General features: G+C 45.1%; 1 pseudogene; it reads right to left on the bottom strand.

Annotated features, from left to right (window-relative positions):
• LOC136391537 (C-C motif chemokine 4-like) overlaps nucleotides 1-25,150 on the bottom strand; it is a 151,560-nt pseudogene that overhangs the window by 6,389 nt on the left and 120,021 nt on the right.

Genomic DNA, 25,150 nt, shown 5'->3' with positions numbered 1-25,150 from the left:
AAGAGCAAACTAATGGTTGGGTTGAGATGGCTGAAGCCAATGCCAAGCATCATGTGTCAGAAGAGGCTAAGATCCCCTCAAGCTCCAGCCTCAGTAGGAATTCCATTTCTAACTCATGTTGTTTCGGGAGCAGCAAGTGTCTGCATTTGATAGATTTTAGAGTTTGCATTGTTGCGATAACCCAGAGAATTCAGAAAGTTTTATTCATCCAAGATGTCATCTAGGCAGAAGTGGAGGTGGTGGGGAGGGAGGATGGGTGAACTGGGGGAAAATTTAAGGATTTTTCCTAATCAAATCCTGTGTGAACAAAAACATGTGGAAAGTGACCTTGCCAACTGAAAGCCCCCACAAAGGTAAGCAACTCCCTTCTACATCAAACAAGGACCAATTTGTGCAGCCACTATGAAAAACTGTATGGCGGTTTCTCAAAAAATTAAAAATAGAACTACATCATGACCCAACAATCCACTTCTGGGTATTTATCTGAAGAAATTAAACAAGATACATGCATCTCTTATTAATTGCAGCATTATTTACAATATCCAAAATGTGGAAGCAACATTAAGTGTACATCAATGATGATTAAAGATGTGGTACATAATATTACTCAGCCATAAAAATAATGAAACCTTAACACTTCCAACAACATGGATGAACCCAGAGAGTATTATGCTAAGTGAAATAAGTAAAAAACAAATGCTGTATAATTTCACTTACATGTGGAATCTAATGAATAAAATAAAACACAATCATAGAAATAGCAAACTGATGGTTGCCAGATACAAGGAGGTTGGGGGATGGGTGGGAAAGGTGAATGGATTAAGTAAAAATTGGTAGTTTACACTGTCATGAAAATGCATAGAACAGCATAGGGAATATAGTCAATAATATTATAATAACTATGTATGGGGCCAGGTGGGTACTGGGCTTATCAGTGGAGTCACCTTGTTTAGTTATATGTCTAACCACTATGCTATACACCTGAAGTTAATATAATACTGAATATCAACTATAATTGAAAAATAAATAGGCTTGGTTGGTTGGCTCAGTGGTAGAGCATCAGCCCGGCACGTGAAAGTTCCTGGTTCAATTCCCAGCCAGAGCACACAGGAGAAGTGCCCATCTGCTTCTCCACCCCTCCCCCTCTCCTTCCTCTCTATCTCTCTATTCCCTCCCACAGCCAAGGCTTCATTGGAGCAAAGTTGTCCTGGGGCACTGAGGATGGTTCCATGGCCTCCACCTCAGGCACTAGAATGGCTCCTATTACAACGGAGCAATGCCCCAGAGGGGCAGAGCATCGCCCCCTAGTGGGCATACCGGGTGGATCCTGGTCGGGCACATGTGGGAGTCTGTCTCTCTGCTTCCCCACTTCTCACTTTAGAAAAATATAAAATAAAAAAAAAAGAAGAAAAGAAAAATAAATAAAACATGGACCTCCCTCCCCTGGCTCTAAGAGGGGCAAAGAGGCTTGCTATGTACGGGTCCAGGTGGGAATTACTCTGAAGATTCATTTGCAACTAAAACCCCCATACCATCCTCCGCACCTTTTGGACCAACACTTCCAGGGTCTCCCTTTTTACCCTGAGCCCACGTTAATGAACAGATGGTTCTATTTTTATCATGACTGGCTGTCATTTTCTAGGATGAGCTGTAGGGAAGGCAGGTTTCATTTTAACATCCATGGATAAGAAATAAAATTAACAATGAAAACCTGCCTTAAAACGTGTTAAAGGTTTCCATGCCAAACAGCAGATTATCCCCCCCCCCCCACTCCAAAGCAGAGATAACGGAGCATTAGCCGCTGAAATCAGGTGGATAAAAACACAATGCAGACAGTCATGGAATGTGAGCTCTTGGCCCCCAGTTGGGGGCAGGTCTCTGATAATCATTTTGGAGCCAGAATGCCTTGATTAGAATCTCCAACTCCACCACCTAAGCCCTATTCATTGTCCTCCTACATATGATTGTGTGATAGTGATAGCACCTACTGTATAAGGTTGTTTGAGGAGTAAATGAGTTAACACATGTTAAATGCTTAGAAGCCTGCCTGGTATGTCATTGAGTGCTGGTGTTCATATTCTTTCACCCAGGATGCCTTCTCATGTAAGTCTTATGATATTTCCCGATAAACTCATCACAAAATTAATGCTTGGCAAAGAAAACTGCCAGTAATTGGTTAAATGATTTTGTTCATTTCTGTGGTGTATGGCAAATCGAGCAATAAACCAGGGATGAGTCAGGAAAGGGAGGTCTGAGGACAGGGAAAGGCTTTGTCTCCTTAGGGCAAGAAGGAAGAATGTGGCCACCTTGCAATAAGTGTGAGGGCCACAGAGAGCCTGGAGCCAGGAGGCGGGGACCAAAGCTGGCCATGTGCCCCTAAAGGTGGGTGGCAGGGGAGTCATGGAGGAGGGGCTCAGGGAGCATGAAGAGTGTGGGTCAGGAGGAGGCAGGCAAGAGTGAACATCTTCCCAAGGAAAATCAGGGCTAATGTGTCCTCTTTGAATGTGGAAGTAATTCGAACAAATGCCAGTGAAATCTGCTCAGGAAGTAAGATTGCCGATAATATACTACACAGTGGCATTTGTCATATTCATGTCTTAATCCTTCAAACATGTCTCGATTCCATCAAGCAGGCTGAATATTCATGAGAAATCACAGCTAGCTGAACCAAATGCCTGTAAAGCCTCCTCCTCTCCCTCTCTCTGAGAGGTCATTCTGGCTAGGCAAGTACTAGATTGTCAGCCAAGATTTAACATGACTGTATTTTATAAATGAACCTCTGGGGTATGCAGGACCTCACACACGCCTGGATGAACGTTTTCTCCTGGGTGCACGTAAAATGCTACGTGCAGGAATATAGGGAAACACTCGGAAAGAGCGAGCAAACACGAGGGGACAACATCAAAAGAAGGAATCGTCAAAGCAGGTTTCCCGTAGACCTACGTTTGTGCCACCAGATCACATGATACAAATAAATACAAGATATTTCTTGGTCATTTCCACATATTTAATTTTTTCACCAGATACATACTGTTATGTTCCCTAAAGGTAGGTTTCTTTCCTGTGCCCTGTTGTTTATACCTCCTTAATAAGCCAATTAAAATATTTCTAATTAATTATGAAAAGGATAAAACAATAAAGCTCATTTTCTAAATAACAAAACATCCCATACTGTGGAAAGCAGGCCTGATTTCCTGAGTGACTGTAAGACATTCTGTGTATGCCTTTGCTTTTAGAAACATCGTCTAGTCCAGAATAATATTTCCCATCATTTATTCAAGAACTATTTGCTGACACCTGCTGGTGCCAGGCATCATTTTTCTAGACACTGAGGATATATCAGGGAACCACACAGATAAAAAACCTGGCCCTCATGAAGCTTACATTCTAGTGGGGGAGAAAATCAATAAACTATGTGTGGCATGTCAGAGGATAGAAACATCTATGAAAAATAAAGCAGGGCAAGGGAGTGCTGGTGGTGAGGGTAGTCATTTGAAATAGGGTGGCCAAGAAGGCTCATGAGGGAGAGAGGCAGGGGACACCCGAGAGAAGAGTATTCCAGGCAGAGGAATAGCTGGTACGGAGTCCCTGAGACAGGGACAGCAACACCAAGAGGCTAGAGTAACTGGAGCTGAGTGACAGGGAGAATGGTAGGTCAGAGAGGTGAGCAGAGTGCAGGGGCATGGTGACCAATGACATAGGGCCTTGTCACCATTTGTGAGGACTGCTCTAAGCTGTTGTAAGGACTTTGGGTTTTATTCTGAGGGAGCTGGGGGAGCCATCGGAGAGTTTTGTGCAGGGCAGGGATAAGATCTGACAGGTATTTTATAGAATCCCTCTGGCTACAGAGTTGTAGGGAGGGAACAAGAGCTGGGAGACCATTAGGAAGCCCATGGCCATCATCCAGACCTGAGGAGGGAGGGGCTTGGAGGTGCTGAGAGGCTGTCAGATTCTGGATGTTGTTTTGAAGGTAGAGGATTTGAAGGCAACAGGATTCCTTGATGGTTTGGATGTGGATTGTAACAAAAAGGGTCATCAAAGATGATTCTAAGGTTTTGGGCCTGACAAAAGTAGGAAGCAGAAACTGATGTAGAAAATGAAGAACAGGATCGCCCGAACATAGATTCTATCTTAGGTAGTTTTTAAAGAGATAATTTAGAAAACATCTTGGTTGTATGTGATGCTGTGATGTCTGCTATTACTGTATCTCTGATATGATATTGGGGCTCTCCAGGTGGCAGTAACATGACATTTAATCATTCCTCCAACAAATGTTTAATGAGTGCTTATTATATGCCACATACTCTTCCAGGCATGGGGAGAAAAGCAGTTTTTTGTTTGTTTGTTTGTTTGTTTGTTTGTTTTCTGAAGCTGGAAACGGGGAGGCAGTCAGACAGACTCCCGCATGCGCCCGACCGGGATCCACCCGGCACGCCCACCAGGGGCGACACTCTGCCCATCTGGGGCACCGCTCTGTTGTGACCAGAGCCACTCTAGCACCTGCGGCAGAGGCCATGGAGCCATCCCCAGCGCCCGGGCCATCTTTGCTCCAATGGAGCCTTTGCTGCGGGAGGGGAAGAGAGAGACAGAGAGGAAGGAGAGGGGGAGGGGTGGAGAAGCAGATGGGTGCTTCTCCTGTGTGCCCTGGCCGGGAATTGAACCTAGGACTTCCGCACGCCAGGCCGATGCTCTACCACTGAGCCAACTGGACAGGGCCGAGAAAAGCAGTTTTTAAAATGTCACTTTGTCTGTGGCACTTATGTTCAGCTGGGAGGGATCAACAATAACTAAACAAATACACAGTGTGCCAAGTATCAATTGGTACTAGAAAGAAAAACAAAGCAGAGAAAAAACACAGGCACATGGAGGTAGACTCATTTTTATAGGGGCATCTCTGCCTTTTCAAGCAGGGTTTCTTCAGCATCCAGACTAAAAAGGTACAAGTGTGTCCATGTCTGAACCACCTACTCCGGTGATTGAAGACATCCTCTGAGATGCCTCCTTCTCCAGGAGAGTGTACTCTCTCCTTTGGCCACTGTAACAAGTTACCACAAACTGGCTGGCTTAAAACACTAGAAATGTATTCTCTCATAGTTGTAGAGGCCAGAAGTCCAAAGTCAGTCCCACTGGGCCAGATCCACGGTGTTGCAGGCCCTCACTTCCTCCAGAGGTTCCTGCCTCCTCCAGCTTCAGCTGGCTGCCAGGCTCCCTGGCTGTGGCCACGTCAACTCCAGTTCCTGACTCCATGGTCACATTGCCTTCTCTTCCATATCAAATCTCCCTCTTCCTTCTCCTCATAAGCATACATGTGATTACATTTAGAAGCAATCTGGATTATTTAAAATAATCTTCCTTAATCACACCTACAAAGACTCTTTTTTCTTTTCTTTTCTTTTTTTTTTTTTTTTTTTTTTTTTTTGTATTTTTCCGAAGCTGGAAATGGGGAGGCAGTCAGACAGACTCCCGCATGCGCCCGACCGGGATCCACCCAGCATGCCCACCAGGGGGCGATGCTCTGCCCATCTTGGGGCATCGCTCTGCCGCAATCAGAGCCATTCTAGTGCCTGAGGCAGAGGCCACAGAGCCATCCTCAGCGCCCAGGCAAACTTTGCTCCAGTGGAGCCCTGGCTGTGGGAGGGGAAGAGAGAGACAGAGAGGAAGGAGAAGGGGAGGAGTAGAGAAGCAGATGGGCGCTTCTCCTGTGTGCCCTGGCCGGGAATCGAACCTGGGACTCCTGCACGCCAGAACAACACTCTATCACTGAGCCAACCGGCCAGGGCCACAACTCTTTTTTCTTTTAAGGTGACATCAGATCCTAATCTAAGGGTTAGGACCTGCCTGATCTCTTTGGGGTCATCATACAGCCTAATATGGAGACTTTGCCATACACCATGAAAACAGAACTTGAGGTGATCATTTCTTTACTACCACTTTTCCAATTGGTAGTAAAGAATACATACATTCATTAATTCACTCAAGAAATGTTAATTGAGTACCTGTTATGTTCTAGGTACCAGATGCCGGGGAAAAAACAGTAAACAAAACACCAAGTCCCTGATCTCACAGAACTTATGTCTAGTTGGGGGAATTTCATCATTACTTTTCAAAATAGGTTTCCTTGCCTTGTGCAAGAGACATGAATGGTCATGAGAAAGATGTTTGTTTCTTAATCTACTTTCAACAGGAGTCACACTTGGGAGAAGCTTGACTCAGTAAGTCAAAAACTTAAAACATGTCACTCATGTTTGTATCATGGAAACAAAACAACAAGCAGCGCTATCATTAGGGTTAAACATTCATCCAACCCTTTGTTCATCTAGTAAATACTTCTTGCTGCCATATAGAGCTCTGTCTAAGAGCTTAAGCTGAGGGGGTCAAGCAAAGCTGGGTTCAAATCCTGACTCTACCACTAACTAGCTGTGTGGTTTTGGGAAAGCTATTTAACCTTTCTGAGTCTGCTTCCTTATGTGTTTCCTAAGTGGGATTAAATGAGAAGTAAGGTACCTAAAGCCCTTTGCCTCGTATATAAGAAAGTGCTCCACAAAAGTTGGTGATTAGCACCCAGTTCTTCTGGGACGACAACGTGAGAGAACGTGATGGCCTCATCCCCACTGTCACTGAATGAATTCCACCAACTAGACATAAGTTCTGCAAAATCAGGGACTTGGTGTTTTGTTTACTGTTTTGTCCCCAGCATCTGGTACCTAGAACATAGCAGGTACTCCGTTAACATTTCTTTTTTTTTTTTTCTTTTTCTTCATTTTTCTGAAGCTGGAAACAGGGAGAGACAGTCAGACAGACTCCCGCATGCGCCCAACCGGGATCCACCCGGCACGCCCACCAGGGGCGACGCTCTGCCCACCAGGGGACGATGCTCTGCCCATCCTGGGCGTCGCCATGTTGCGACCAGAGCCACTCTAGCGCTTGGGGCAGAGGCCACAGAGCCATGCCCAGCGCCCGGGCCATCTTTGCTCCAATGGAGCCTTGGCTGCGGGAGGGGAAGAGAGAGACAGAGAGGAAAGCGCGGCGGAGGGGTGGAGAAGCAAATGGGCGCTTCTCCTGTGTGCCCTGGCCGGGAATCGAACCCGGGTCCTCCGCACGCTAGGCCGACGCTCTACCGCTGAGCCAACCGGCCAGGGCCCGTTAACATTTCTTGAGTGAATGAATGAATGTATGCATGTCATGGCATTCACTAGTTTTGCATCTGAAAAATTGCCCAAATGCACACCTACCACCACCAGCACTCTCTGGGCCTCCCATGCCTCAAAGGAGGGAAGAAGTCATTGTTTATTATCTATTTTCCTTTTATAAATGGGGATAAGGAGAAAGGAAAGAGATAAAAATGGAGGTCCTAGATAATGTCTTATGGCTAGTGTAGTGCAAGGGTTAGTTAAACCAGCTCAGAACCCATTCTGGCTTCTGAGCTGCCACTCAGAAGGAATACTACCACCAACAAAAAGCCACTCTGTCTGTTTCTGAGTTTGATCTCTGTATTGAGAAGCATCAGTTCTTTGTATGGCAACTTAGTTGTCCATTGACTGTTTTATTACATGTGCCCTGATGGGGGGCTCCAGCTGAGCCAGTGACGCCTTGGTCAAGCCAGTGACTTTGGGCTTCAAGCCAGTGTCCTTTGGCTCAAGCCAGCGACCATGGGGTCACGTCTATGATCCCACGCTCAAGCCAGTGACCTCAGGGTTTCAAAACTGGGTCCTCAGTATCCCAGATTGACGCTCTACCCACCGCAACAATGCCTGGTCAGGCTGACGGTATTTTATTTTTGTATGCTTTCAAAATGCAAAGCTTCTAAGACACCTAATAAGTGCCCATTTGTTCACTCATTCAACAAACCTGCTTTGCACACTGACCTGGAGGCAGACACTGTAGTGAGTGCTAGGGATTTCATATGCCCTGAAGGAGTTTCCAGACTGGCTGGGGAGACAGATAAATGAATAAGTGATTGCTATACAGTGTGTAGGTGTTAGAAGGTAGAGTGGTAGGACAATGGAGGAAATCCTGTGTGGGCAAAAAGTTCTTGAACTGTGTCATGAAGAATGAATGACAGTTTGCCAGACAGATGAGGAGTCCGAGTAGAGATGATATTCCAGGCTGAAGGACCACAAAAGGCAAAGTGAGTGTCCAAATCAATGAGCTCTCGGGAGACCTTGCCCGGCCTTCTCCTGTGCTGGCTCTGCAAATCATGATCTGGCACGGTGAGACATGTTCTGCAGGCTGCAGGGTCCCCTGGTCAAGGATATGGATCACACTAGCCAGCCAGTGCCTTTGAGGAGTGAACCAGGGCCTGAGAATCAAGGGTATGGGCCCCACACCTCAGATGGGCAGAAGGCACGCATGGGGTAAGGCATGTGATGTTTATGTTCACAAACTGCAAAGCCACTAGTTTGCTAAGCGTCATTACATCTGCAGGTAGAGGGTAATTTTCCTGTTACTCAAGGACGGACTCCTGATCGGCTCTGATTGGTCCCTGGAAAATTGTTTTAGAACCTAGAGCCAGGCAGCACCAGATGGGAGGTGTGGTTTGCTGGACAAAAGTTTACAGGGCAGGAAATTGCTTCAATGGGCACAACCATTCATAAGAAACACCTCTGGGAAGAGGAGAGCAGGCTGCTGGCAGGTCCAGCCCTGGCCATTTGTTTACATCAGCAACAGCTCGTATTCCTGGTTACACAATGTGGCAACGTCAGTTTGAATGGGGGATCTTTGCTCCTTGGGAGAATAAACACATTCCTCACTCACAAGGGGATTAGCAGACCTCACAGACTTCTCTCAGTGACCCTCCTGGAGGCCGTAATGTCATAGGAAGGTGACTGTAAACATGAGTAGTTGTAAAACTTATTCCAAATTTGGTAGAGTTTTCCTTTAATTGGCAGTACGGCCTTAGCTGAAGATACCCCAAAGGGGCAGAAAGGGAAAGGGTGACAATCCTTTGTCAGGCAATTGCCAAAGCCATGCTAGGTCTCTTAGAAACGCTCCAGTCAGTGGTTTAGGGGTCCTTGGTCAGTCTTTGGGGGGAGGAAACGGGGCTGTGGGTTGTTTGGATACATTCCAATGCAGGTTTCCATTGTCCCCTCCGGCTCTTAACTGGGTTCCAGAGTCTGCAGTTTTTAGCACAAGAGCCCTCAGATCTGCGCAGGTCGGGGGAGGACAAATAAAGGGCAGTGGCCAGAGTCTCGGAACCATGGGGGCCTGTCTGGGGAGTTACTGGAGGCCTCCAGCCCAGCACCTTCCAGCACTAGGAGCCATGCGCCGGGCCCATTCTTCTCCACCTCCGAGGTAACCCCTTCTCAGTCCCCCCTGGCCAGGTGGGCTTCTGTGAGCTGCCTCACCTCTCCAAGGTCTCAGGGTCTGTATCTGCAAAGTGGGGCAGAATCATGTGATTTAAGGTCACAGCTCAAATGTGGGGATTAAATGAAACCATGAATTTCCTCACTCTTGAGTATATTTGCACGGGGTTTGATGCATCATCTCTAGGGGCGATTGGGCATTTAGAGGAAACTTGGAAGAGAATTTTATTTTATGTTCTTTTGTTTGTTTGTTTTGTTTCACCTTTCTGTGAGAAGTTGCAGCCAATTCACCATTCCCCCAACTTAGTTCAGGGCCTCCTGTCTGTGCTTAGGCTTTCAGGCAGAACCTCCGAGAGCAGGAGCTGTGAGTGGCGGAGGCCCATCTGAGCTTGTTTTATTGGCTTCCCTGGAGACCATCTCTTTAGTTCTGCCTCCCACTTGGAAGTTCTAAGGGGACCCAGGTCAGGGTATTCCGGCTCACCACTGTATCTCCAGTGCCCCATACAGTCCCTGGTGCATAGTAGGTCCTCTACAAAGACTTGGTTGAATGAATAAGCAAATGCATGAATTAATCAATGAATGCGTGGCACTTCTTTTAAAATACAATAAACCACTGACATAGTAAATCTATAACAAACCGACTATGGACTTCAGGTCATGCAACTTCTACCTCATCAGCTAAGCAGGCAGCCTCGGTTCCTCGTTTCCTTGTGCAGAAGGAGCAGTGGTGGCATGGAAAGCAAGGTGGGTGTGGCGCTACAGCCTACCAAGATAGGTGCAAGGGCCATGCTTAGCCAAGGACCCTTTAGGTAACTAGTTCAGTCAGTACCTACTTTAGTAGTAGTTTTCAACACCCCTCGGGATCTCAGACTTACTGCTACCCTTCCCTGCCCCCTTTCCTGAGAAGGAGGCTACAAAAGGTTTAGAGCCACTGCCCAAAAGTATTTGGGGAATAATGTCACTGGCCATCTGATATCCAAATCCTGCGGGGGAACCAGCGTCAGCCAGACATGAAGGGATGATCTCATGGGGTCAGATTAGAAGAGTGTGTGGCCAGGGCAGCAGAGGACAGACCCGGAGGAGTGTTTTGGGATTAAGGATGTGGTCCAGGCAAATGTGTTAGAGGCCTCCTTTGAGGTGGTACTTGTGTATGGGTCTGATATCCTAAAAGGCAAACTTCTCGAACTGGGTATAGATAGGACAGTGAGCAGGGGGTACAAGAAGTCACAGGAGGCCCTGGCCGGTTGGCTCAGCGGTAGAGCCTCAGCCTGCCATGCGGGGGACCCAGGTTCGATTACCGGCCAGGGCACATAAGAGAAGCGCCCATTTGCTTCTCCATCCCCCCCCCTTCCTCTCTGTTTCTCTCTTCCCCTCCCACAGCCAAGGCTCCATTGGAGCAAAGATGGCCTGGGCGCTGGGGATGGCTCCTTGGCCTCTGCCCCAGGCACTAGAGTGGCTCTGGTCACGGCAGAGCGATGCCCCAGAGGGGCAGAGCATCGCCCCCTGGTGGGCAGAGCTTCGCCCCTGGTGGGCGTGCCAGGTGGATCCCGGTCGGGCGCATGCGGGAGTCTGTCTGACTGTCTCTCCCCATTTCCAGCTTCAGAAATATACAAAAAAAAAAAAAAAGAAGTCACAGGAAAAATAACATCTTCCTGGAGCATGTATTTATTTGGGAACACATCATTTTAACTGTACTTTTATATAAATGCAAAGTGATAGGTCATTATAGAAAATACAAAATCTACATGTGTTTTCAAGGTAAAATATGGGGCTTCAAAGACTTTCCTGTTTGCAGTGATCTAAACTCCTAGGCCCCTCGAGAATTGTGGATTCTCTCTTCTCCGCCACTGATGGCACTTCAGTAGAAAAGTTTCAGAAGCACTGGCTTAAAGGAGCCATGCAGAAAAGGTCACCATCAACAGTGCTCCCACTGTCCGTGGATGCTGCTAACCCCCTCAATGACACAATGGCACTGGGAAAGCAGTAGCCCCTTACATCATCTGGGCTTGCCCTGGGACCCAAAGAGATCAGCTTGCTGTCCCTCTCTCAGGGTCTCTGAACTATGAGCCCCCCGTCCTAGAGGAGGGATGATACCCCTGTTATTATCTTCTCCATCTTTGGTGGCCAGCACAGCACTCAGCACAGATAAGGTCGTCAGTGATGGAGTGTTGGGATGAACTGAATTCCAGACAGGTGCCTTTCTTTCCCTTGAGGGTGGCGGCAGCTCTGGCCTCAAACCCACAGGGAGCCTGAACCAAGCAGCACAGTCACTGCTAACAAGTGTGGCTCCAGATGCAGCCCAGTGGGGGCAAGTTTCCCTTCCTTTGTTTCCAGGGCTGAAGGGTTGAGAAATTCTTTCCAAGGAAAGACAATATTTTTTTTTAATCTTCTTCACACTTTTGAGACCAGAACATTGAATCACATAGGGTGAGTTAACGGCTCTACTCTGGAACATACAAGAAGAGCGACTGAGCATCTGGGTCTGGGGACGACTGTAGTTCACTCTTTGGTAAACTTTGGTCACCAAAGCAGAGCCACTGGGGAATCCGGCTCCAGCCCTTCCTCTGACCCCTTGGACAGTGCAGCTTCTCTGGGTCACCAGACTGCAGTATAAGCCCCTGAGAGTGGGAAAGGAGTCTAGTTTATCTTTGTACCTCCTGGTGCTTAGCGGAGTCACTGCACAGAAGACACCCCCAATCAGTACTTCCTGGTGATCAGGATGTCAGCATTTGCCTGAGTTGTTTGCCAAATATTTATGTTCTGTGCAGTCTGCTGGGTATAGGGATTCTATGATGAATAAGAAACAAGCTCTTCCCTCAAGGGCTCATGCTTAGTAGGGAAGGTTAGTATGGAAAATACCCACTGCATGATGGAGAAAAACTCAGAGGCAGCGTCCGGTCCCTCCCAGACAATGCAAGCGATGCCTGCTCGCTAGCCAGTGGACCCAGTAGGTAAAGTGAGGATGTCTCACGCCACTGAGGTGGGCTCAGCCTTCCACAGCTGAAGTCATGGGGAATCAAAGGAATGCCCAGAGTGGGTGGGCCAAAGGGTGACCTCCCCATCACCCTGTAGGAAAATCAGGCCAGACTAGCACCTGTTGAGACAGGTAACTTGGTTTGCCCATTGTCCCATGTTTGCAGAGGAGGAGCACTGAACTTTAAGGAGTAAGAGGGGATGGGTCACCACCAGGTGAGCCTCCTTTCGGTGGCACTGCGAGCATTAGTACTGAGCTAGTGCGGCTCTCCTGGGAGAATTTATAGCTCCAGATTTCAAGGTCTTACTGTAAACAGGCTCTTTCTCAACCGCAGCATGTGAGGAGCAGGGGGAGCAGGCAGGTAGGGACAGACTAGAGCAAGGAGCTGGCAGTGGGGTGAGAACCTAGTAGAAATGTTCATTTGTTTGTAGCAGAATGGGGAGTTTAGGAGAGAGAGAGAGAGAGAGAGAGAGAGAGAGAGAGAGGCGGGTGTAGTTGGCTAATATTGTAAGGGACACTGAGCTGGTTTATTACAGTGCTTTATTTCTTGCATTATTCCCTCGGGCCAGGGCCGAAAGGTCACAAACATGGTTTACAACAGTGGTCCCCAACTTTTTTTGGGCCACGAACCGGTTTAATGTCAGAAAATATTTTCACAGACCAGCCTTTAGGGTGGGACGGATAAATGTATCACGTGACTGAGACAAGCGTCAAGAGTGAGTCTTAGATGGATGTAACAGAGGAAATCCGGTCATTTTTAAAAAACAAAACATCGTTCAGACTTAAATATAAATAAAACGGAAATAATTTAAGTTATTTATTTTTTCTCTGCGGACTGGTACCAAATGGCCAACGGACCGGTACAAGTCCATGGCCCGGGGGTTGGGGACCACTGGTTTACAACATAGTGAGATCCTGAGGCAAGCCCAGAGAGCCAGCCCAGTGGGAGTGTTATCTTACCCAGGCTTCTGCTCTCTAGAAGTTTCTCCGTACCCCCGGGGGGCCATACCCAGTACATTTTATTTGAGGGGAGGGCAAGGTGGGCAGTGTCTCTGGTCTACCTGCAGCTTCCCAGTCACACACAGAGCAGAGCTGTCCCTGGAGAAGGGGAGACTGCTTTGGGGGTGGTACAGGAGGTGGTGAGGCAGGGAGGCAGTTGGTGGGGAGTGAGAAGGGGGTGGAGAAGAGTCTGCAAGTGGGAACCTCAGGCCTGTGGCTGCTAAAGGTACCAGTACCACCTGTGGACACCCCTCTCTTCCTTTAAGCCTTCCCTGATGTCTATTCTTTTTATTTTATTTTTTATTAAGTGAGAGGCACAGAGGTAGGGAAGCAGAGAGATAGACTCCCACATGTGTCCCAACCAGGGTCCACCCAACAAGCCCTCTAGGGGGTGATGCTCTGCCATCTGGGGCCGCTGCTCTGTTGCTTTAAACCGAGCCATTTCAGCACCTGAGGCCAGGCCATGGAGCATTTCTCAGCGCCCAGGTCCAAATTGCTCAAACCATTTAGGGCATGGCTGCAGGAAAGGAGAGAGAGAGAGAGAGAGAGAGAGAGAGAGAGAGAGAGGTGGAGAAGCAGATAGTAGCTTCTCCTGTGTGCCCTGACTGGGAATTGAATCCAGGACTTCCACACACCAGGCTGATGCTCTACCGCTGAGCCAACTGGCCAGGGCCCTTGCCATCTATTCTTATCTCATGTCACCTCAGTAAAAATAGGTGCTGAGGGAAAGTAGCAGACACTGCACTTTGCCCTGGTCCACACCCCAATAGACCACCTAGAAGGGAAGGCACGAGGTGTTTCCTTGCCCTGCAGCCCTTTCCCGGGTTTCTGAACTCAGCCTGGTCAGCATTCTGCTCTGAGGTGGGACCGCAGGCTCAGCAGGACTTGAAAGATTTCCCTCAAAGGCCCCCAGAGCATGGCTGTCTCCTCCCGCTGCTCTGGAGACATCAAACACCCAAGCGTGGTGGACTGGTGGAGTTAACAAACACAGCCAGGCTAGGGGAGCAGGGGGGGGGGCCTTGTAAGCCTCTCCTCAGCCTCCCAACTGCAGCCTGAACAAGTCCCCCAAGGCCTTCAAAGCCAGCTGCTTGTTTGACTGGCCATAGGGCAGCAAGCCCTGTGGTCTAAGAATGTGTCCCCGACAGGACTGCTGGCCAGGGACCCACATAGAGCACAGGACTCTGCCTAGGGCTGTAATTTAGGTATTCCTACCAGGCTCCCTTGCCAGTCCAAGACCAGGTGATGTGTTTGGCAGACCTGACAGTACATGGGTCACCAGTCCCTGGATATACCTCCGGAAAGCCTGCCCCCACTGGGACTCAGTGCAAAGAGGGCAGACTCCACCTCACCTCACAGGAAGTACGTGGCCCGTGTGGGGCACGGAGACCACAACCTTATGCACTCGCTGCTCCACGGAGGGCACCCTTGTTCCAGGGACTGCTCCTCACAGACGTGGTGGTGTGCTGTGTGTGCTTGCCCGTGCCAGGCCTATGTGTGGCCTCACACACGTGCACATCCCAGTGTCCCCAGACACCACAGTCCTACAGGAACTATGCTCTTGACTTATGTTCTGAAAACATACTTTTATGTTTGCTCCGGTATATGAATGGTATATGAGAGGCAGTAAATGAAATCAGTGAGTCTGCTCACGAGGTAGAGAAAACTGTCTTAGGATTTAACCCTTCATTCAGCTAACTTCTTCCAGGTCAGTGATGAAGAAGTCACACTTTCAAGGACCCTGACTCAGAGGCTTGAAAATGATTCCAGATTATAGCACCCAGCACCCACTTAGACCTTTAACAAGATTTTTGGGCAATATTGATGGTGATGATGATGATGATAGTGATGCTTTTTCCCTGATGAATGGCCCTCGCACATCCTCTGTCCCATGCAAAAGAGGATATTGAGAGTGTCCCGCCGGACTATGCCAGGCTCTTTCTGAAGATACAGACCCACGATAGATACAGTGTAGGATGAGGCAGGGGTGTGGACACCAGAGTCACCAGAGCTGGGTTCACCACCTACCTAATTCTGCCTCTTACTTTCTATGTAAACTTGAGAACAGTATTTAACACTCTGATCCTACATTTCTTCATCTGTAAAGGGGCTAAAACCTACTGAAAGATTCTACCGTAAGAAAGTAACATTCTCGGTGATTATAATACACCAAGGAAATCATTGAGCAAAGAACAGCTTTTGAGCGAAAACTCAGATCTGAGGTTGCTGATGCCACACATACAATCCGACTGCAGATCCCTTCTCAGTTTAGAGAGGCAGCAGCCATGGCGGTTTGGAGTCCAGACCCAAGAGCTGGACTGCCTGGAGTCTAAGCCCACCCTCCCTTTTAGCTCTGTGGCCTCGGGCAAGCATTTTGCTCTGTGCTTCCATTTTCTCATCTGTAAAACAAGGACAACAGTCTCTACCACAAAGGACATTGTTAAGACGAGTTGACATATATGAAGTGCTTAGAAAATGGGTGGCACATAGCAAGTGCCACTTAATGTTTGCAGTTTTTATTATTGTATTGTCAACACTAGAGTCACATAACACTGTCCTTGTAAATAGTGTCCAGGCTAAATCACAAGTGTCTGGTGAAAACGAAGAACATGTGTGGGGTGAGAGAGGCATGTTGATTCATATGTATGGATCCGTGAGCAGGACAGGAGCACGGAGATCTGCTGGGACTGCAGTCTTAAAGGCATACCCTGAAACTCATTTGTGCTAATCAGATGGGAGAGTGGGTGGCAAGGGACCCCATTAACGGTGGTAAAAAGCTGAGAAGAGCACTCTGACCCCTGCTGCCCCTCCCTTCTGTGATTCTTCCATCATGTCTTAAGAAGGCTTCGAAACCATGAGATCCCTAGTTTCATGTAAGGAATTGAATTCTAACTCTACAGTAAAAATCTCAAAGTCCCAATGCTCTGAAATTTGAAATGTACCCTATCCTAGGACAGCAGCCCCAGATACCACCCAGCTGGTGTTTCCTGGTGACTTTGAGCTGCAGATACTGCTCCTTCTGTCTCTAGGGTCGCCTCTTTACAGACCTTTCCCTGACCTAAAAATCTCCCAAGTGCTTCAGAAAAGGGTCGGGGATGGAAGGGAGAAAAAAAGCCAAATAAGCTACTATGGCTTCTAGTCTGAATGATTGAGCAACACAGGAAACTTCCCCTTGCATTTCACACTACACAGAAGGCATGCTTTCTCACATGATCAAATGTAGTACAGAGAAATAGCTATGCCTGCTTTCAGGGCTTTTTCTCTCTTTTTAAACTTATAGATAACACATTTTAAGTAATGAAGTTCAAATGCAAGATAGATGGATTTAGTTAACCTTACACTTAGCATAAGTCAGCAATGTGTAATAGTTGCTAAAAAAGACAAAAATCTAGACTGCACCAATGAAAATAACTGTGCCTGTATATTTATACAATGGAATAGTATTAAATAAAAAGGAATGAACTACTGCTACCTGAACAATATGGACAAATTCCCCAAAAAATGTTTAACAAAAGAAGCCAGATACAAAAATGTGTGAAATCCAACAACAGGTAAAATAAACCTAGGATGATAGAAGTCAGAATTGCCTAGAGGAGAGGAGATTGAGGGACTAATGAAAAGGAGCAAGAGGGATCTTTCTGGGGTGATAAAATCATTCTAACTGTTTTGAGTAAGGGTTACATAAGTATATACAATTATCAAAACTCATTGAACACTTAAGATATATCATTTTGTTGTCTGTAAACTAAACTTTAATAATGAATGAATGAAGTGGGAAGAACAGGCGATGACAGGAAGCTTCAACATAAAATTTGGGCCTGACTAGGCAGTGGTGCAGTGAATAGCGTGTTGGACTGAGATACAGAAGACCCAGGTTCAAAACCCAAAGGTCGCTGGCTTGAGTATGGGCTCATCCAGCTTGAATGTGGGCTCAGTAGCTTGAGTGTGGGGCTGCTGGCTTGAGCATAATATCATAGACATGACCCCATGGTTGCTGGCTTGATCCCAAGGTCAATGGCTTGAGCAAAGGTCACTTGCTCTGCTGTAGGCCCCAGTTAAGGTACATATGAAAAAGCAATCAATGAACAACTAAGGTGCCGCAATGAAGAATTGATACTTCTCATCTCTCTCTCTTCCCACTGTCTGTCCCCATCTATCCCTCTCTCTGTCTCTGTCACAAAAAAACAAAAAAGAAAGAAAACATGAAATTTGAGATAGAAGCTTTTAGTTTCTACTGTGACCCTGTGGTGTTCATAATATAAAGCCCTCTTGTGAGGAAGGAGAGCCAATGTTCATAGATGATCTATGTGTCTTTTGTCTTTTCATCTTTTTATCTTCTCCAGAGCCCACATACAACAGTACCACAGTGACCTCTGGGGAGAGGGAGGCAAACTGGTTCTATGCAAATGCACATAAGTGATAAAGAAAGTTCACAGAACTCAGACCTCATCTTGGCCAATGTCCGTCTGCTCTGTGAATCTCCCTTACAACAGGTAAGCCAGTCCTATGCTTGAACTTCTGCAGTGCTCCCGCCTTCCCACTAATAAGAAACAGCCACTAAGCTTTCCTTAGTGCTCATGATGTGCCTGGCACTGTTCAAGCCCTTTGCTCATTCCAAGTGTGGACAGCTCTGTCTGGAGGAAGTTCGCACAGGATTCCAACATTTCCCTCCTATCCTCTCAGGTCTCCTAACTGAGGTGTGTGGGGGTTTCATCTCAGAATGGGCTGCCCATGAAGATTACAGGGGAGGACAGGGTTGGTATTCACTGTGTTCCATGTTTGGCATCACAGGCACAGTCCATACTGGGCGCTGAAGTAATAGCGATAGTAACAGCAATAGTTAACATTTATTGAACCATACGTTCACTTTACATGCACTTCCCTCCTTTGATTCACATACTGCCTGTTTTCCACAGATAAACAAAATGTCACTTTAAAAAATTAAGCAACTGTCTTAAGGCCCCAGAGCTAGTAGCCTACATTTTGGACCAGGCTGTCTGAACCAGAGGCTGAGTTCACCACACCAGTCTCCACATGTGTTCAAAGTTAATGTTTCTGAGAAGAGTATAATGAAAATATGTCTGGAGTGAGGAGCTCTGCTCCCTTGTCTGGCACTTTCGTTGTGAGTTTGAGCAAATGTTTTCCTTCATTTCCTTTAGCATGAAACAAGAGAGGTAGACTCAATGATCCCTAAAGCCCAGGCCTGATAATCTCTATGTTCCACACTAAGGGTGTCTATAATCTTTTTCCAAATGGAAGATGCGTAGCACGATTAACATACAGAATTAACATACAGAAATTAACATAGAGAAATGGTGATAATATTGATGATGATGATGATAATGAAATGTATGCATGAATGAATGAACAAGTGAATCTTAAGCATTTTCCTTTGCAGAAAACTGTCCCTTGTCAGCTGTTTCAAGAGAAGGAAAGAGAGCTCTTGTCTCACCTTTCAGTTTCAGATGCCTTCTACTCCTTGGCCTCAAATCTTGGGGAATAAATAAATAAAGCCAGCTTTAACCCCAGAGCTTTCTCTCAAGGTCCAGCTGTAGGCTAGAAGCAGAAAGGGAATGTGCAGAGAGTGGCCAATTAATTCACTGAGTGCCCTCATGACCTCTGACCCCTGCTGGGCCACCCCATCCATTAGCTGTCTTCTTCCCCCTCCACCCTCCTCTCTCAGTTTGAATTGTTGTCCCTGCCATTCTCTTTCAGCAAAGAAACACGCTCAGGCATTCAGCCAGCCGCTTCCACTTTCTGTTCTTTGTCTGCTCCTTCTGTTGCCCTTGTTGCTAACCTGGTCACCACTCCTGAACCCTATGGCTGGTCTCTCTCCCCTCCTGGGGATGGGGAGGGCCAGTGTTCCCAGGCAAGATCTGCTGGGAGAAAGAGGCAAACTCTTACCTTTCCTTTTCACCTGGGTTTCACTTCACAAACTTGAGTGTTAATCCCATTCCTCACTGCAGGAAAGCCTGTAATGCTTTCTCTGGGATGATGATTTCTCTCAATGGCAAGTGTTTTGAAAAGTCCATGTGGGTGAAGGCAGCAGTATGTTCCTTTGAAATGTTGGCTCTTTCTCTATGAAGTTAGGGATGGGGGGAATACACACACACACACACACACACACACACAAATATATACTGCTGATTAGCAGGGAAAACGCTAATTCAAGATGAGTATGTGAATACATATTTGTGAAAAAATATAAAGCAATCATCAAAAGGTGAATATAATCTAATTTTATTGAACTTGGAAAAACTTCCAATTGTTGATTGCCTCTGCTAATTATTTAGAATTCTAGCTCAGAGGGCAGAGGAGCTGTGGTGAATGTATAGAAGAGGGCAAGCACTGGGGAGTCAGACCTGCATTCCATCCAGGTCCTGCCTCTTGTCAACTGGCAGATGTTGGTAATCATAGTGGCTTCCAGTGTTCTCAGTGCTTTCTCAGTGCCAAGCACTTTACACACACCATTGCATTTATTGTTCATAATAAGCAGTGAGGTATTATTAGCAATTACCATCACCATGTTACAAATAAAGAAATGAAGGCTAAGAGAAATAGATTTGTTCAGGGGTACAGAAATAATAAATGGCATAAAAGGAACATGCATATTTTCTGTGTTAGTTTTACGAAAAAACAAACAAACATAACAATCAGATCTGGAAGACCTCTTATGCTCAGCATGAACAGGTCCACCAAATTTAAAAAAGGTGATGAAAATCGTGACTTGAGAGGTGCAAAGAACTAATTTCAAATAAGTGGTCAATAAATTGCGATTGCAACAAAATAAATAAAATACCTAGGAATAAACATAACAAAGAATGTAAAGGACCTATATAATGAAAACTACAAAGCATTGTTAAGGGAAACCAAAAAAGATACAATGAGAAGGAAGAATATTCCTTGTTCTTGGAGAGGAAGAATAAATATAATCAAAATGGACGTCACGGAAATGGCGCCGTGAGCAGCGCGTCCGACAGATCTCCCCAAAATCTCAACAAATTTATCAACTAGAAACAGAAAAATTTATCCTCGGAGCATTCCGGACTTCCACACACACACTGAAAGCAGAGGGACTGTTGCCCAGGAGGGAGTACACCTGTGGTGAGTCAACCCACACGTGCAGCTGCCCACCCACACTCGGGGACGGCCAAGCCCTGGGCACTGGCGGCCCATCCCAGATACCCTGAGAAGCCGCGCGCGCGGCCCCCCGTGCCGCGGTCCGACCACTGGCGTGACGAGAAACTGCAGGCCGGGTGCCGCGATCCAGAGAGGCCCCGTCCACTGGCGTGCTGAGAAACCGCCGCGCACCCCCGTGCCGCGGTCCCCGTCCACTGGTGTGCTGAGAAACCGCGCGCACGCCCCGTGCCGCCGGCGCCAAGGCTGTCCTTCCTAGTCAGGAGATTCTCTCCGGGGGCGGGGCACCTCACCCAGCCATTCAAGCTAACAATCAAGCGCTGGGGGGAGGGGCGGCGCAGGCAGCCTGAAATTCTTTTTGGAGCACAGCTGCGGATCCAATCACTGAAATTAGCTTAACCCACGAAATCTACGCACCCACGGGGCTCTAATTGATAAGATCTCTCCCAGTTCAGCGATCCAAGATAAGAGGCGTGATATTTTTTCAGTGCCTTTCGCTAAAGGGGCGGGGGCAACTTCTGATTGACAGAGCCTCCATATTCAGGGATATTCCTAACAAGAGGGACTTGGCAGATATTAAGATCCATAAAGCAAACAGCGACTAGTGCTTCTTCTTCCCAGCCAAAACAGGCTACCAAGTGTGGAAAGCCTGGGTTGATTGGTCCAACTGAATGATAGGCACTGAACAGTCACCTTGACAACAATTGACTCCCAGCCCCACCTGATTACGCTGGAGGCTCTGACTGCCAAAGCCTTACCCAGAGCCTTGCGCTGAGTGAGGATAGAGTGGGGATTTCCCAGCTCTTTGAGCCTCTTACTCCCCAGACAGAAGCAGTGGCAGCCTCATAGCTGGATCATCAGGCTGCTAATTCAGGAAGGGGAGACTAGGAAAGAGACTCCAGGAAAGCAAACTCTCTCATTGTTGGACTCTGCAAACGCCAACAAGCCTTGACTACCAGCGAGACTAAAGCCAATTATATGACATTGCCATAGAATCCCATCAACTGCAAATTCCTACCTAAGAGTGACATAGGGGCAGAACCTGGGGGTACAGAGTCACCGACCAGGCAGAGGGAGAGAAAAGAAAAAGGAAGAAGTTAACCTCTCAAAAATCAAGAAAAATCCACAGACTTTATAACTTGTTCCACTAATTCCTTGTTGTTGTTGTTTCTTTCTTCTATTTTATTGCCTTTATTATTATTTCTATTTCTTCTACCTTGGTCCTTTTACTCTCTGCCCATCTTATGCTACCCTTTTCTTGAAACTACACTACCCATGAGTGTTACATTTTATTTCTTTTCTTCATCCTAACTCTCCTTTAGGGTTACACTCCAAAACCCTTAACTCTCACTCTCTCCCCTTTTGTTTTTTATTCCTTTCCTTTTTTTCTTCCTTCGTTTCTATCTTACTCTTATTTTTTCCTTTCTATTCAATTTCTTCTTTTCTCCTTTTACTTTTCCTCCCATTTAAGCCTCAATCACGAACAAATTATTTAATTTGGGACTCAAGTTTTTGTGGGGTTTTTTTTTGTTGTTGTTGTTCTTTTTTTTTCTTCTTCTGCTTTTGTTCTTGGTTTTTTCTTTATTTGTTTGTTTTTGTGGCATTTTGGGCACTTTTTACATTGCTTTTTAACTCACTAGCATTCCTCCCAACCCAAAGTCTCCATTGTATTTAGTCTTCGCTCCACTTAATACAACAGATTTTTACTTATTATTTTTATTTTTATTTTTTTCTTCTTTAATTATAGTTTTTCTCTCCTTTTTTCTGTTTCCCTCTCATCCCTCTCATTATATCTCTTAGTCGACCATCACTTACAAGCAAATCATTTTATGCTTGTCTAAGATTTTCTCCCTTTTTTTTTTTTTTTTTGTATTTAGTAGGTCCCTAATCCCTTTTTTGCCCCTTGAACTCTTCACCCCAAATCAGGCTCTCCATTATAGGCAGTTTTTGTTCCATTTAGCATAATATAATTCACAGGTCATCACGATATTTCCCTAAAGAGGTGAGAGGAGGGGAAGAGAAGAAAGAAAAAAGGGGGAAATAATAAATTATTACTTTTTTTTTGTGGAGTGTTTTCCTTTTTTTTTTTTTTTTCTTTTTTATTTTTTATTAATTCTAATTAACACTATCATCAAGACCACCTTCAGATGCCAATAAGAAAAAGGAAATCGAACATTATGGATACAAAAGACAGAGAGGTAATGCAAATTGATGTGGAAAAATCTATGGAGAAAAGATTTAACATATTGGAAGCCTTGGAGCCAAATGACAGAGAATTTAAAATAGAAATCTTAAAAATACTCAGAGATATACAAGAAAACACAGAAAGGCAATTTAGGGAAATCAGGAAACAACGATCACAAAGAATATATTACCAAGGAAATTGAAACTATAAAAACAAATCAAACAGAAATGAAAAACTCAATTCAAGAGATGAAAAACGAGGTAGCAAGCTTAGCTAATAGAACAGCCCAGATAGAAGACAGGATCAGTGAAATAGAAGACAAGCAACTTGAGGCACAACAGAGAGAAGAAGAGACTCAAAAATAATAAAAAACGAGAAAGCCCTACAGGAATTGTCTGACTCCATCAGAAAGAATAACATAAGAATAATAGGTATATCAGAGGTGAGAAGAGAAAGAAAATGGAATGGAGAATATACTCAAACAAATAATAGATGAGAACTTCCCCAAGCCTGTGGAAAGAATTAAAGCCTCAAATTCAAGAAGCAAACAGAACAACCGAGTTTTCTTAACCACAACAAACCCACTCCAAGGCACATCATAATGAAGATGACACAAACCAATGACAAAGAAAAAATTCTCAAGGCAGCACAGGGAAAAGAAGAATACAACATATAAAGGAAGGCCTATTAGATTATCATCAGATTTCTCAGCAGAAACTCTACAAGCTAGAAGAGAGTGGACCCCAATATTTAAAGCCCTGAAAGAGAGGAACTTTCAGCCAAGAATACATATACCCATCAAAGCTATCCTTCAAGTACGAAGGAGATATAAAAAATATCACAAATACAGAAAAGATGAGAGAATTTATCATCAGAAAGCCCCCACTCCAGGAAATACTAAAGGGGGTTTTCCAACCAGATTCAAAGAACAAAAGAAAACATAACCACAAGTAACAGCTCCACGAAGAAAACAATAAAACCAAACTTAAACTGTGACAACAAAAAAGAAAAAAAAGGGAGAAAGGATGAAGATTAACAGTAGCAAAGGACGATGAAGCGCAGAAATACTCATAAGAAAGGGTACTACAATGAATATGGTAGGTACCCTTTTCATTACTTAATGGTAACCACCCTTGAAAAAACCACCACAAAAACACTTGACTTAAAAAATTAGCAACAGAGGAAAGAAGTATGGAATACAAACAAACAAAAACAAATGATAGAAAAACAAAAGAGAAGAATTAAACAAGATACAAAACTAACAGAAAGCAATTTATAAAATGGCAATAGGGACCCCACAAATGTCAATAATTACACTTAATGTAAATGGATTAAACTTACCAATAAAAAGACACAGAGTAGCAGAATGGATTAAAAAAGAAAATCCAACTATATGCTGCCTACAAGAAACTCATCTAAGCAACAAGGATAAAACAAATTCAAAGTGAAAGGCTGGAAAACAATACTCCAAGCAAACAACACCCAAAAAAAAGCAGGTGTAGCAATACTCATATCTAATTAATGCTGACTACAAGACAGAAAAAGTACTCAGAGACAAAAAACGGTCATTTCATATATGATTAAGGGGACACTGAATCAAGAAGACATAACAATCCTTAATATATATGCACCAAACCAAGGAGCACCAAAATATATAAGACAGCTACTTATTGACCTTAAAACAAAAACTGACAAAAATACAATCATACTTGGAGACCTCAATACACCGCTGACAGCTCTAGATCGGTCATCCAAACAGAGAATCAATAAAGATATAGTGGCCTTAAATGAAATACTAGAACAACTGGATATGATAGACATCTACAGGACACTTCATCCCAAAGCGACAGAGTATACATTTTTCTCTAGTGTACATGGAACATTCTCAAGAATTGACCATATGTTGGGCCACAAAGACAATATCAGCAAATTTAAAAAAATTGAAATTGTGCCAAGCATATTCTCTGATCATAAAGCCTTGAAACTAGAATTCAACTGTAAAAAAGAGGGGGAAAACCCCACAAAATTGTGGAAATTAAACAACATACTTTTATAAAATGAATGGGTCAAAGAAGAAATAAGCGCAGAGATCAAAAGATATATACAAACAAATGAAAATGAAAATACGACATATCAGAATCTCTGGGATGCAGCAAAAGCAGTAATAAGAGGAAAGTTCATATCACTTCAGGCCTATATGAACAAACAAGAGAGAGCAGAAGTAAACCACTTAACTTCACACCTTAAGGAACTAGAAAAAGAAGAACAAAGACAACCCAAAACCAGCCAAAGAAGGAGATAATAAAAATCAGAGCAGAAATAAACGAAATAGAGAACAGAAAAACTATAGAAAAAATCAATAAAACAAGGAGCTGGTTCTTTGAAAAGATCAACAAAATCGACAAACCCTTGGCAAGACTCACAAAGAAAAAAGACACAGGACTCAAATAAATAAATCCAAAATGAAAGAGGAGAGATCACCACAGACATCATAGATATACAAAGAATTATTGTAGAATACTATGAAAAACTATATGCCTCCAAATACAACAATCT

The sequence above is a fragment of the Saccopteryx leptura genome, chromosome 2, assembly GCF_036850995.1.
Source record: "Saccopteryx leptura isolate mSacLep1 chromosome 2, mSacLep1_pri_phased_curated, whole genome shotgun sequence".
NCBI lineage: Eukaryota > Metazoa > Chordata > Mammalia > Chiroptera > Emballonuridae > Saccopteryx > Saccopteryx leptura.
The sequence above is the reverse complement of the archived record's forward strand: the minus strand, read 5'-3'. Positions and strand labels throughout refer to the sequence as shown.